Source organism: Hydra vulgaris, chromosome 05 (genome assembly GCF_038396675.1).
Source record: "Hydra vulgaris chromosome 05, alternate assembly HydraT2T_AEP".
In the NCBI taxonomy this organism is placed as follows: Eukaryota; Metazoa; Cnidaria; class Hydrozoa; order Anthoathecata; family Hydridae; genus Hydra; species Hydra vulgaris.
Genome location: NC_088924.1, coordinates 29,956,266 through 29,969,572, shown reverse-complemented (window position 1 = coordinate 29,969,572; position 13,307 = coordinate 29,956,266). Strand labels below are relative to the sequence as shown.

Here is a 13,307-nt window from a genome sequence, read left to right as displayed (position 1 = left end):
GGACCTTCTTTAAATACATTTATCTTAAAACATAAAAGGTTCCGCAGGGTATTTTATTGTTTTTGGAAAGGGTATCTCACTGTTTAAAAATAAATAAATAAATAAATAGGGGGTATTGCTCGCAAACTGTAAAATGTTTTAACTAGCGTTCAAAAATCAGCCGTTATAATAAATGGAAAAGATTCCAAATTTAAATGCATAGATTTTCTATTACTCCATAATACTATTCTTTTAATTCAAAAAAAACAAACATGGGGAGTAATATCGCTTTATAATACTTAGTAATATACTTTCGAGTAAAGCTAGAAAAATACAATCAGACATTGAAAAGACATTGAAAGTGGAAATAAAATATCATTTGTAATACAAAGGCCAGTTTTTTTTTTTTTAAAAAAAAGAGTTAAAAATGAAAAGCAAAGGAACAAAGGAAGAAAACGTAGGAAAGAAATTGAACCGTCATTACTGAAATGGCATGCAACATATAGAAAAAAGTGTACCAAAACAGGTTCTCAAGATCCAACAGATATGATAGAAAATGGGGACGCAACCAAACAGAACAAAGGCTCAATGTTGCCTATGATTACTCTTCTTTGTTGTCTATTGTAAAAAAATGTACAAATATGTTCCTAGACTCACACACTAAAAATTAAAGGTAGAAATTTTTAGTTAAGGTAGGATATGTGATATACCCTTAGTAAGGTATAATTTTCTACCTTATAAGGTAGAAAATTATACCTTTAAGTTAGAAAATTGTATGACAAATAATTGTTTTTAATATAATTTTCTACCCTAAAAGGTAGAAAATTATACCTTACTAAAGGTATATCACATATCCTACCCTAAGGTAGAAATTTCTACCTTTTTTTTTTAGTGTGCAGGATTGAAAAAAAAGACCTGAAAAGATCAAATTATATTTCTACCTGAAAAGATCAAATTATGTTTCTACCTGAAAAGATCAAATTATGTTTCTACCTAAAAAGATCAAATTATGTTTCTACCTGAAAAGATCAAATTATGTTTCTACCTGAAAAGATCAAATTATATTTCTACCTGAAAAGATCAAATTATGTTTCTACCTGAAAAGATCAAATTATGTTTCTACCTGAAAAGATCAAATTATGTTTCTACCTGAAAAGATCAAATTATATTTCTACCTGAAAAGATCAAATTATGTTTCTACCTGAAAAGATCAAATTATGTTTCTACCTGAAAAGATCAAATTATGTTTCTACCTGAAAAGATCAAATTATATTTCTACCTGAAAAGATCAAATTATGTTTCTACCTGAAAAGATCAAATTATGTTTCTACCTGAAAAGATCAAATTATGTTTCTACCTGAAAAGATCAAATTATGTTTCTACCTGAACTCAAACTAGCTATTATTTTTTGAGGTCAAAGAAAATTTCAAAAGACGAAAAGTTAACTTGACAGAAAGATATTTACGTTTACTTTCAATAAACGCTCGTTAGACCAAAACGTTTGTAAACGCTGGTGTGGTGAAACGCTCCTTCCGTTCATCAAAGAACAAAAACTTGATAAATTTATTCTTTTGTTAAAAAATTTAATGGGACAGATGCAGGGAGATTTTAAAGGTGCTGTGGCTGATGCTAAAGGACTTCTTTCGTCTTCCATGTGCCACTAACCTTTGTCAACCAGCTTACGCAAAATACGCTGCCACTCTGAAAAGGCCATTGCCATTGAGTATCAAAAATGACTGGATACAGATAACCATTCAGATTAGGGTTTCAAAAAACCGTATTTATAAAAAACCGCAGTTTCGGTTTTAATTTAAAAAAAAAATAATCGCGGTTAACCGTGGTTTTTGGTTTTCTTGTTAAATAATAAAACTTATGTAAGTTTATCTTGCACTATTTATTAAAAAAGTTATTTAAACAAAGTGTTCTAATATTATCTTTATAATTCGAAATAAAACTTTCAATGACTTATTTTTTAGAATTTAGAATTAGAAAAAAGTTTTACTGCTATTACGACTGCTAATTTAAAAAATATTACCGAAAGATTTAATAAACTTGAAACAGACGTTATAAACAGTTCAACAAAAATTGTTAGTATTACAAAGGCTTTGAAAATATCGAATCAAAAGATATCGTCCTTAGAAAACGAGTTAAATGATATTATAAAATTTATTCATGTAAACGATGAAATAGTCGCATCAAAATTTGAAAAAGTAAAAGAGTAAACAAAGAAAGTAGTCAGGTAAAAGATAACAGCGCTGTAAATAAAATAAACAACAAGTTAAGGGAAATAGAAGATCGATCGAGAAGAAATAACCTAAGGATAACTGGAATTAAAGAAAGTGAAAACGAAAGCTGGGAAGAAAGTGAGTTAAAAGTTTTAAAACTATTTGAGGAGACGCTTGAAATCAAAGATGTTAAAATTGAACGAGCACATAGAACCGGACCAAGAGATGCTAAAATAAAATAGAACAATAATTTTATAACTCCTAAACTATAAAGATAAGATTGATATAATGAAGAGATCTGTAAGACTTAAAGGAATGAACATTTATATCAACGAGGATTTCTGTTACGAAACTGTTCAGATAAGAAAATGTTTAAGAGATAAAATGTTAAGAGAAAGAAAACAAGGAAAGTATGCGTTTACCTCCTACGACAAACTTATCATTCGTGAATGGGCAGAAAAGAAAGTTGACGCAAAAAATCGCCAAGTATAAATTAGTTTTTTATTTTTCGATACTTAATATTTTATGGGATACTTTTAATTTTTTAATTTTTCAAATTATTAATTTGATATTTTTAAATGAATGTACCATTTACATTTATCTTAAGCTTAAATTCTTACCAAAATTCTTTTATTTTAATATTTGAAAACTAAAAAATGGACTCAAAACATGCAAACAATTTTGAGTTAAATTCTTTTGACTTTTTTCGAACAATAAACAATGAAACTGATTCAATTTATTTTAGTAAAGCAGGTGCTTTGTTAAACAATTGTTCTTATTTTTATAGCAAAGAACTAAAAGAATTTCTTGAGCAAGATCATGATTTTAACATAAGAAGTTTAAAAAATATTTTGAAAATTTTAAGAATAATATTGAGAAAATTCTTACATATTTTTAACGTTATATGCCTAACAGAAACTTGGTGTAGTTCTGCACTGTTAGAAAATTTCGGGGTGTATCATTGATGAAAACACCCGAAAAAATCCTTTTGAGGGGTGATAGTACATACCAATGTGATATCATTCCAAGTATTTTTAAAATCCAGGATTGGCGTCCGTGAGAGAAATTTGCATTTCAATGTTTTCCTATAATAGTCATAATTAAAACCCATATTCTTGATTGAAAAACTTTATAGAACATTGTTTTTTTCTGTATTTCATTCAAAAATTATACATTTTGCAAAAATAGCAAAGCAACACATGAATAAAAGAGGCTTCTAAAGACTAATTTCAGAAAATAAATTAAAAATAAGCTTCTATTCTACTCTACCAAATTTTTCTTCTTTCTGTTTTCTGTTTGGAATGCCATTACACTAACTAAACATGCTTACCGTTAAAGTTAACAACACAGTTAAGCAAATGCTTTCCATTTTCTGGGTGAGTATTCTGCCTCTTGAACCGTTGCCAGTGAGGCTTAAAATTTGAATGAAATGTTTCTGTGGCTTGTTCACTATAATGGCCAAAACCTTTATGATTCTGAGAGATAAACTGAGACACATGGAAGAATACAGCATGAACCTTTGGTGTGATGGTTGCAGGAAGATCATGGTATGAACTTCTGAAGTTTTTTTGGTAATTTTTATCAAGCTGCATTCCAAAACAAGCCACGACCATCTTTTCAAACTTTCTGAATGTATCAATGAATGGAAGTGCTGCAGCTGCAGCTTCAGCATTTTCCTGAAGAATGTCTACATTTTTCAACAGCTTTTGGCAGTGGTTTCCTTGAAAATGTCCACCATGGAAGGGCTGCAGAGGGATGTTTAATGCCTTAGGCAAAGTCTTGCATTCTGGCCAAATGTTGGCCAAGTTTTTGTAAAAATGGTTGACAACACCAAGAAGCAAGTGAAGTTCCATGTGTGGGATTGCATCCAGAATGAGGGACTCATCTGGGAAGTTCAATAAAGGTGAGTGGATGACATTTCCAAATTATTTAGCTTTTTTCACATGATTTCCATGACCAATGAACTCTTGGTGTGCTTTTTTAATGCCTCCAAATGTTCTCAAAGAACCACATAGTCCAAGTTTTGAAGAATCAGCATCACACCAACATCACGGATGTTTACTGGCGTGGGATTGAATTCCACAGATGATATTTGCAACTTTCATGTCACAAGACAAAACAAAGTGAATTGAGTTTGACTGTGTCAGTTTCAAAAGGTTTTGTTTATTTTCATATGTTTCTGGCATTCCTTCAGAGATGGCAATTAAAAGCTGTATTTTTACTCCAGAGTCTTTGAAGGAAGAGCTGCAAAGTTTTGGTGATTTTAAGACTGGACTTGTTGATTCTGGAGTTGTCTCTAGAACACCCAGACTCATCTTAAGAAAGTCTCTACGCCCATCAATTCCAATCTTAACAAGAGGCTGATCAGAAACATTTCGTGCAGATAACACAAACTGCAGTAGGCTGGCAACATCCTTGCAATGTACAACTTCTGTGATTGTATCACAATTGGAAAATTTCACTTTTGAAACAGTGAAGTAGTCATTGAGCAACTTTCCTTGTTCTGAAAATTTTTTAGCAAATTAAGGCTCAATAACTCTTTGAGGGCTGATGAAGTTTAGTGTTGAAGCAAGTTGTTTCATGCAATTGTTGGATAACCCTGTATTAAGCTGAACTTTCACCAAGCTTTCAGCAGGAAGTGGTTCCTTGGAAAGTTGAGTTGGTGCTGCTTTTCCTAAAACAAAATTAAATATTTTTTAAAAATTGAATGGTGGATTTATGAATATTGGTTTTCTAAGGGATAAACAAGAAAATAATAATTTCTAAATTAATCAAATGGACATACCAAGTTTGAGTGTTAATTTAGGACCTCCACTTGCTTGGCTAAGTCGCACAGTACCATTGGGTGATGAATCATGTGTTTTCAACACAGAAGAAGCCACAACCTCTGCACCTTTAGTGTCTTCTTTTGCTAGCCTTAGTAGGTTGACCCGTCTTGTTGTAGGGGTACAATGATGTGGCAATCCTGGTCCAACTATTGTCAGACAATGTGAACATCTCTTATGAACTGTGGGAGGGCTTCTCTCTGGGACAACATTGTTGGTCATTGGTAATGGTGTATTTCCATTGGTTTTTGCAATTTTGCAAATGATGCAGCTGCAATCAGGTGAATTTTGTGTGGGTTGTTTCACAAGGATGGAAGAAAAGTTATAGAGGTTAGGAAAAGGCTTTGTAGCCTTTCCTTCATCAATTTTCTGAAGATGGAAACGGCAGTTTGTGCACAGCCCATGTGGAAGTCTATCATCATTTAAGTCCAAAGGTTCTGGTGAATTTTTGTCAGTCTGCTTATCAGAAAGGGTGTCAGTGATCGGTCACTTTTTGACATGCAAAGAATGCAAACATAGTTTCGGCACTCAGTGTGAGATTTTGCTTTGTTTGGCATTTCAAAACTTTAATTTCTTTACTTAAATCTTTTTTCAAAATAACTAAAAACACAAAAAATTCAAGTTTAACCGTAACAGAAAACAATAACAATTTTGACAAATTTTAGCCTGTAGGGCTGTAGCAAATAACAAAAAAACACTCAATTTTTATCAAGTGCAATTTTAATGCTTATCTGTTTAAAAATAAACCTTAAGAAATGCAGTATTTGGTTGTTTAAATCATTTTTTTTCAAGCAATGATAATTTCATTTTTTTCTGTTTTAGGCAAATATTTAAATGAAAATTTCTCTCATGGACGCCAATCCTGGATTTTAAAAATACTTGGAATGATATCACATTGGTATGTACTATCACCCCTCAAAAGGATTTTTTCGGGTGTTTTCATCAATATTTAAACTAAAATTTTCATAATGATACACCTTAAAATTTTCTAACAGTGTCTGACGAGGCTATATCTAACTCAAATCTTCACCTGCCAGGTTTTAATCCTGTGTCTTTAGCACGTAAACCAAAAATCAAGGCGGTGGAGTACTTTTTTATGTACGTGAAGGAATGCGGTTTATAAATAGACCTGACATGAGTATTTCTGATGCCGATAAAGAGGTTTTAACAATTGAAATTTTAGCCAAAAAAACTAAAAATATACTTTTATTTTGTTATCAATAAATACTGATATTGAAAATAAAATTACAATTACAAATAAAAAAACAAGTTATCCTAAAAATTTGGATTAGTTCCACTGACCATGCAATTTATTAACTGTTCATTACATATTTAAGGCACTTGATGAAAAAGGGTTTCGGAAAAAAAGGTTTTTATAGATCTTAGCTTTTGATACAGTAGACAGTGTCATTCTTATAAAAAAAACTTGAAAATTATGTTTTTAAAAACAAATACTTGGACTGAGTTAGACTGAGCCAAATATTATTTAAGCAATAAGAAACAATACACATCATATGACGAAGGAAATATGATGTGTGTTATTGATCCATAACTTTTTAAATACTTTAAACTCATGGAAATTTGCATATGACACAAATTTATTTTGTTTATTTTTTTTGTTTTTAATAATTTTTATTTCGTCAATATGCACAAATTTTACAATGTTGTCAATGTTACAGTTATCAAATGTATATATATATTTTATCTGACTGGGGCAAGTAGAAAACAGCACGTTTTATCATCATGCCCTTTTGTAAAATAAAAAATATATGAATAAAAGTTTCTAATCTTATACAAATGTTTAAAATTTATAAAACAAACTAAAACTTATAAAGCTTTCACAATTTAAATACGTAATAAAATATTTTTTTTAAATTAAAAATTATTTAGAAAAATTAAGAACATTTAGAAGATCTAAATTCATTTATTTTTTCATAACAAACAAACAAATACAACAATAAAAGCATATGCTGTTTTGAGTCAAGGAAATCTCAGGAAATCTTCCTAAGTTAAACAAAAATTGTATATGAAGTATTTAAAGTCAAAAACAGATAAAAATAAGGAAATTTATAAAAATTATGTAAAGCTTTTTGAAAGTCAAAAAAAAAACTTAAAAAAAAAATACTGTTCAAACTTATTAGAGAAGTTTAAGAATAATGCTAAACGCAAATGGCAAATTTTAAATGAAATTACTGGCAATCAAAAAATTAAAACATGCAACTTACCAAAATTTATCAAAAACAATGAAGATTTTTATATAATCCTAAAGATATAGCAAATCAAATAAATAACTTTTTTGTAACTATTGGTCCAAATTTAGCAAAAAATATTCCCATTAGAACTAACTCAATAAATGATTTTAATCTTCCGATAATTTCTATACTTAATAACTTTCAACTTTCCATTAAAGAGTTTGAATGTGCTTACAAAATGCTAAAAATCATTAAAGCGATAGGCCCAGATCAAATAAATGGTAACATTATAATCAGTTCTTACGAAATCATAAAAACTCTTTCATAAAGATCATAAAGACTCTTTCAGGTCTTTAGTTGTTCAATAAAGCAAGGTATATTTCCTGATCAACTAAAGATAGCCAAAGTTACACCAATATTTAAAGGGGGGAATTATCAAATATAACTAATTATCGTCCAATTTCTGTACTTTTTGGTTTTTCAAAAGTTTTTTGAAAGGATCCTTTACAATAAAATTTATGATCATCTTTCTAAAAATAAAATACTAAATACAACCCAATATGGGTTAAAAAAAAATAATTCCACTGAACACGCACTGCGTGTTCAGTGGAATTCTTCCACTGACTAGAAATATTGAATATACTGACTAGAATTCTTTCATCTGACTAGAAATATTGCAGATTCGTTTGAAAAATCACAATTTACTCTTGCAATGTTCATAGATCTATCAAAAGCCTTCGATACGATAAATCATGAGATTCTTATTAAAAAACAAGAAAATTATGGAATCTGTGGTAATTTTCTAAAATTACTTAAGAGCTATTTAAGCGATCGTAAACAGTATGTGCAAATTGATGTACCCTCTACAACAAATTTACTAGATATAACATGTGGTGTCCCCAAGGGTCTATACTAGGACCACTTCTTTTTCTCATTTATATCAATGATCTCTATAATGCCTCAAATTTAAAAACAGTAATGTTTGCTGATGACACAAACTTTTTTGTGCCTAGCAATAATATCATAACACTATTTAATGACATGAACAAAGAGCTAATTAAAATTTCAAAATGGTTTAAGTCAAATAAGTTATCAATTAACATAGGAAAAACTAAATGGGCTCTATTTCATCCAAAATCCAAAAAATATTTTTTGCCAAACGATATACCTCAAATATGTATTAGATAATATTCAAATAAAACAATTGAAAGTTATACTTTTTCTTGGTGTTCTTATTGATAAAAACCTTACGTGGAAAAATCATATTGAAACCTTGCAAAACAAAGTTTCAAAAAATATTGGAGTATTATATAAAGCGAGAAGTTTTGTAAATAGACACGCATTAATTCTACTTTATTACTCACTTATTTAATGCCATCTAAATTATTCAAATATCGCATGGGGTAGTGCTTTAAAAAAGTCAATTAGATCCTCTTTATCGGCAACAGAAGCATCTAGCACGACTTATAAACTTTAAAGATCGTTTTACTCATGCAAAACCACTTTTATTTAAAATGAGTATTCTTAATATATACAAACTAAATGTTTTTAACATTGTTTGCTTTATATTTAAATGTTTAATATTTGCTTTATATTTATACCCGTTTGTTTTTTTAAGGAATCGAAATCTTTAGTATAAAGAATTGGCCATTCTATTTGAGTATTCAAATACTTTATATTCGAAAATATATTTGAAAACTGATGGTTTTTATTAATATCGGTTTTGAATAAAAACCGCGGTTTTCGGTTACCGGTTAAAACCAATTGGAAACGCCAATTCAGATAAATAGTTCAGTAAAGAATGCCCTAGACTTCAAAAGAGAGACAAATTTTGATTACATATTGTGCAGGGAAAGCTTGGAAAACTTTAAGCTGTTTTAAGTATGATAAGCAAAGAAGGAAATGCTAGACGATGACTGGGTGCTCAATCACTTATAATGGCTTGAATTACTCATCAAACCGTAGGGCTTTGATAATTACAATTTGCCCCCACCATACATAATTGATCCTATCAATAAACAACCCAAAAGAAATGATTTTCAACCGGTTGAAGTGGATGATACTATAAATAAAGATGTTGATGAAACTTGTCCAGATGACACCTTTATTGGTCCGTGGAGAACAAAAATTAAGTTAATATTTTTGATTTTATCGATAACATTTATATATAGCTTTATGTATTATTTTTGATTCTAAAATTGCAACATCTCTTTTAAAAATGTTTGCGTTATTAATAACGCAGTTTTTTTAAAAATAATTGAAGTAAACATATCTTAATAGAAATATGCTTAGGGGAGAGTGGGCCACCATGATACATTGGGCAGCATGAAACGTTGTAATTGTGGAGGCATTTTAAGAGTTGTAACAACCACTTTCATATAGTGAAACAGTTACTACTAAAGCCGTCTTTTGAAAAAAAAGTTATAACATTAGACACCATTAGTCCTGCGAGGGGTCGCAATTTGTGTTTTTTTGATGACAAAGTAATTTATTAGTTTTTAAAGCTCAAGCTGTTTAAACGCTTAAATTGACACTTAAAACGATATATTTCTGGTCTTCTGAAATTTTAAACGATATTTATCTGGTCTTCTGAAATGTGATTTGGACCATTTGATGCATTATTTGGGTTATTAATATCAATTTTTTTATATTTAAAACAATAATCTGCTTTTTCTCTATGTTTTATACTTTTTATTTACTTTTTTTAATGATACTCATAGTGTGTATTAAGGTACCCCATGGGTGGAGTAAATTGAAACAAATTTCTATCTTTACTTTAATTAGTCTCACATATTTCACCTCACATATTTTGGTAATTTATAGATTTTATTTTGTGGGTAAAAATTTATTCTACAAATTAAACCAGTAGCCTAACAAAAAGGCGTATTAAAGATATTGTTACGAAGCAAAAACCAAAAGTGTGTCCTGGTGCCCCACTCTCCCCTAAACATATTTTTGAGCATCTTAGAGTTTTTTGAAAAAGGATACGTGAGTCTGTTTCAAAAATTTCAAATGCTTACTAAAAAAACATGTAGTAAAGCTTTGTTATAGTTAACTTAATTGGTTTTCTTGTGTTTATATTTTTTTCTTATAGAAGCAATTATAATGAACAACAACATAAAAAATAGAGCTTTGTTATAATTTTATATTTATAATAATAATGAACAATAAATAAAATATTAGAGCTATGTAACAGAGAAAGTCACTTAAATTATTTTTAGACACTAATTTGAAGTAAATGTACGTTTTATTATTTCAATGAGGGAAATCGGAAAAAGTTTACAACAGTTGTGTGGAAATTTAAACATGCTACCTCCGATGATTGTTACAAGATTAAATGAATTGCAGTAAAATGTGTATTACTTATATTTTGATGTTGCAACGTATAATTAATGCCTCAACTGAATTAAGAGAATTCACATTTGCAAGTGACAGAGATGAAAACGGCAACTGTATCATGTGATACAGTTGCCGTTTTCATGGCAACGGAAAAGATGCATTAGGCATCGTTAAATGGTGTTGTAACGTTATTAGCAAGCGACACAGCAAAGTGTTGTGTAAAATCTAAAGTTTATAATTTCTTCGGAAGAAAAAAGGGTTTAGATGAATATGAAGAAAAGATTTCAACTCATGAATATAACATGCTGCCTCCGTTCTGAAATACTGTTCCGATTTCACGTTTTTTTTGTTTCGAAATACTATTCCTATTTGATTTTATTACTAACTTTGATAAGAAAAAAATCAAATATTTTTAATAAAATTAACTTTTTGAGAAAATAAAAGATTATTTGGAAACTTTTACTATGGGCCACTGTGAAGGGGGGCCGAGACAGCCATATCCCCACTCCCCAGACTTTTTTTTTTAATATTTTTTTTTTTAGTTAAGTAGGTTTTTTGTACAACATTATTTATTAATTTAGGTTTTTTTAGGTGCTTCGCCGCCCCCTTCCCTAAAACGTCACGCCCTGGCCTATGTGTATGTGCGTATACACACAACTGCGTAGCTATATACCACAATGAGCCCAAACTAAACTATCCTTATATATTATTTTTGTATATTTATTTATCTACACGTGCCAAAATACGAAAACACAATAAACCAAATTAAAAATACAGATTACTCATTGCTGTAAAAATTTAAGGGACTTTCTTAGAACACTTTGTTCTACAAAAAAAGAAATTAGCAAGTTTCCTTGGCTGATTAATCAACTCTTCCTCGTATTTTTTCCAATTTGAGGTAGTTTGTAGCAATATCCCCTCTTGACTTTTAGTATTGCTGATATACATCTTGAAGCGATAAGAAAACTTTATTAAGTGAACCACCTTCCATTTCGTCAAACGTTTTATGTACAAGGTTGATTATCTTGTCAACATTGGAGGGGCTGTTACTGAAATATTTACTTTGTAGTGCTCTAAAATATCCTAAACCTGGGATATTCATGCATGGACTGTTTGATGGCTGACAAATTAAACTCATCCTGAGGCGCGTTCACCATATCTGAATCATCAATGGCTATATGCGGTTTTGCATTGTCCTATAGTATAAAAGTAGTTTGACGAATCATTCATTTGTATGTTGGACAAATCTTTGTCTCGCAACGGCGGCCAGGAACATATTTTTTATGATAAAATTCTTTGATTTTACATATCGATAGGGTTAAGGTTCATCAACATCCAAGTAGTACCGTCCTGATTCTTCTGTCTAATAGAACCATTTTTCATCTACATGAATCGTGTTGAATATATTTACAAAATGAATTGTAGCATTTGCGAAAAATTGCAAGTGAGAAAGAATAAGTTCAATACGATGCTTCCTATTTTGATCTGTTAAAAAAGGTTTCACAGCTGACGTGAACACTCTCAGATCTTTCAGATCAGTCTTAAGTCGACGATAAAGGGTTGTTGTTGAAATATTTAGAGATCCTGCCAATGGTTGAATGGTTTTACGCTTGTTCGAAGGGATTTTACTGGTTCTTCCTTTTAGTTGATAATTTTTCTTTTTTTTTCTTCACATTTTCCTTTCTTTTTGGAGCACACATTAGATGGTATACTTTCTCGTCCACGAAGCCAAAGGTTACTGAATATTTTAGTGCAAAGGCTAAATATTTCAGCATTATTTTTAATTAAGCCTTTTTTTAGTTTTCCAATAATGCTTTGAAAAACAACTCATCGTAAATCACTCTACATTGCTCGTTCATAAGCTCACGTGTATCTCTTTTATTCATTTTGCGAAAACTTAGTTGCAAATTTAAATAAATTATCTTAGCTGTTTCTAAAATTAAAATATATTGTTACTGCAGTATAAAAATTCAATAAAAATGCCACAAAATAACCACCTGACTGTTTTAATTAAAAAGAACAAAATCATCTTTTGAGCATAAAGTATTTAAACTAAATGGTTTTAACCACTATTAAATAATTTATTACTGGTTAAGTCTTTTAAAAAACTGTTACTGTCTTCTTTTTTCCACTAAAAACGATAAACTGTTACTAAATTTTTAAGTTTATAATTCATTTTTAACAAATCGGAACAGTATTTTGGAACAAATTATTTCATAAAAAAAACATCGTTTTTAAAAATTAATGGTGATGGTATTATGTTGTTGGAATAAGTTATTTATAACATTAGAAAAACATCTATATTTTATATAAAAAATGTGTTTAATTAAAAACATAATTTATTTTCAATAATTCTTTACGTTGAATGCAAATTGGAACAGTATTTCGGAACAGAGGGAGTATATTATACTGGTTCAGTTGGATCTATGGAAGCTACTGCTTTAGAATATTGATTAGTTGCTAGTCGTAAGCTCCGATATACAAAACATATAGGATATAAAGGCTCTAAGTCATATACTGATATTGTGGCTAGAGATCCATACAGCGGAGTAGTTGTTGAAAAATTGGAATGTGGGACATATCCAAAAGAGATTAGGAGGGCGATTAAGGAAACTCAAAACAACAAATAAGGAGAAATTACCTGATGGAAAAACCTGAGGATGTGCAGGTCGTTTTACCAAGAAAGTTTTAAATAAAATTTGCAAAACTATTTTGTATTGCAGTTTGGCAATCAACAGGTTCTACTG

General features: G+C 29.9%; 1 long non-coding RNA gene across 1 annotated transcript; it reads left to right on the top strand.

Moving 5' to 3' along the window:
• Window positions 1–1,955: 1,955 nt before the first annotated feature.
• Window positions 1,956–13,250, top strand: LOC136080776 (uncharacterized). The gene is made up of 3 exons (XR_010638635.1): window positions 1,956–2,690; window positions 8,840–9,353; window positions 10,443–13,250. It is a non-coding gene; the product is annotated as an uncharacterized LOC136080776 (long non-coding RNA).
• Window positions 13,251–13,307: the final 57 nt, after the last annotated feature.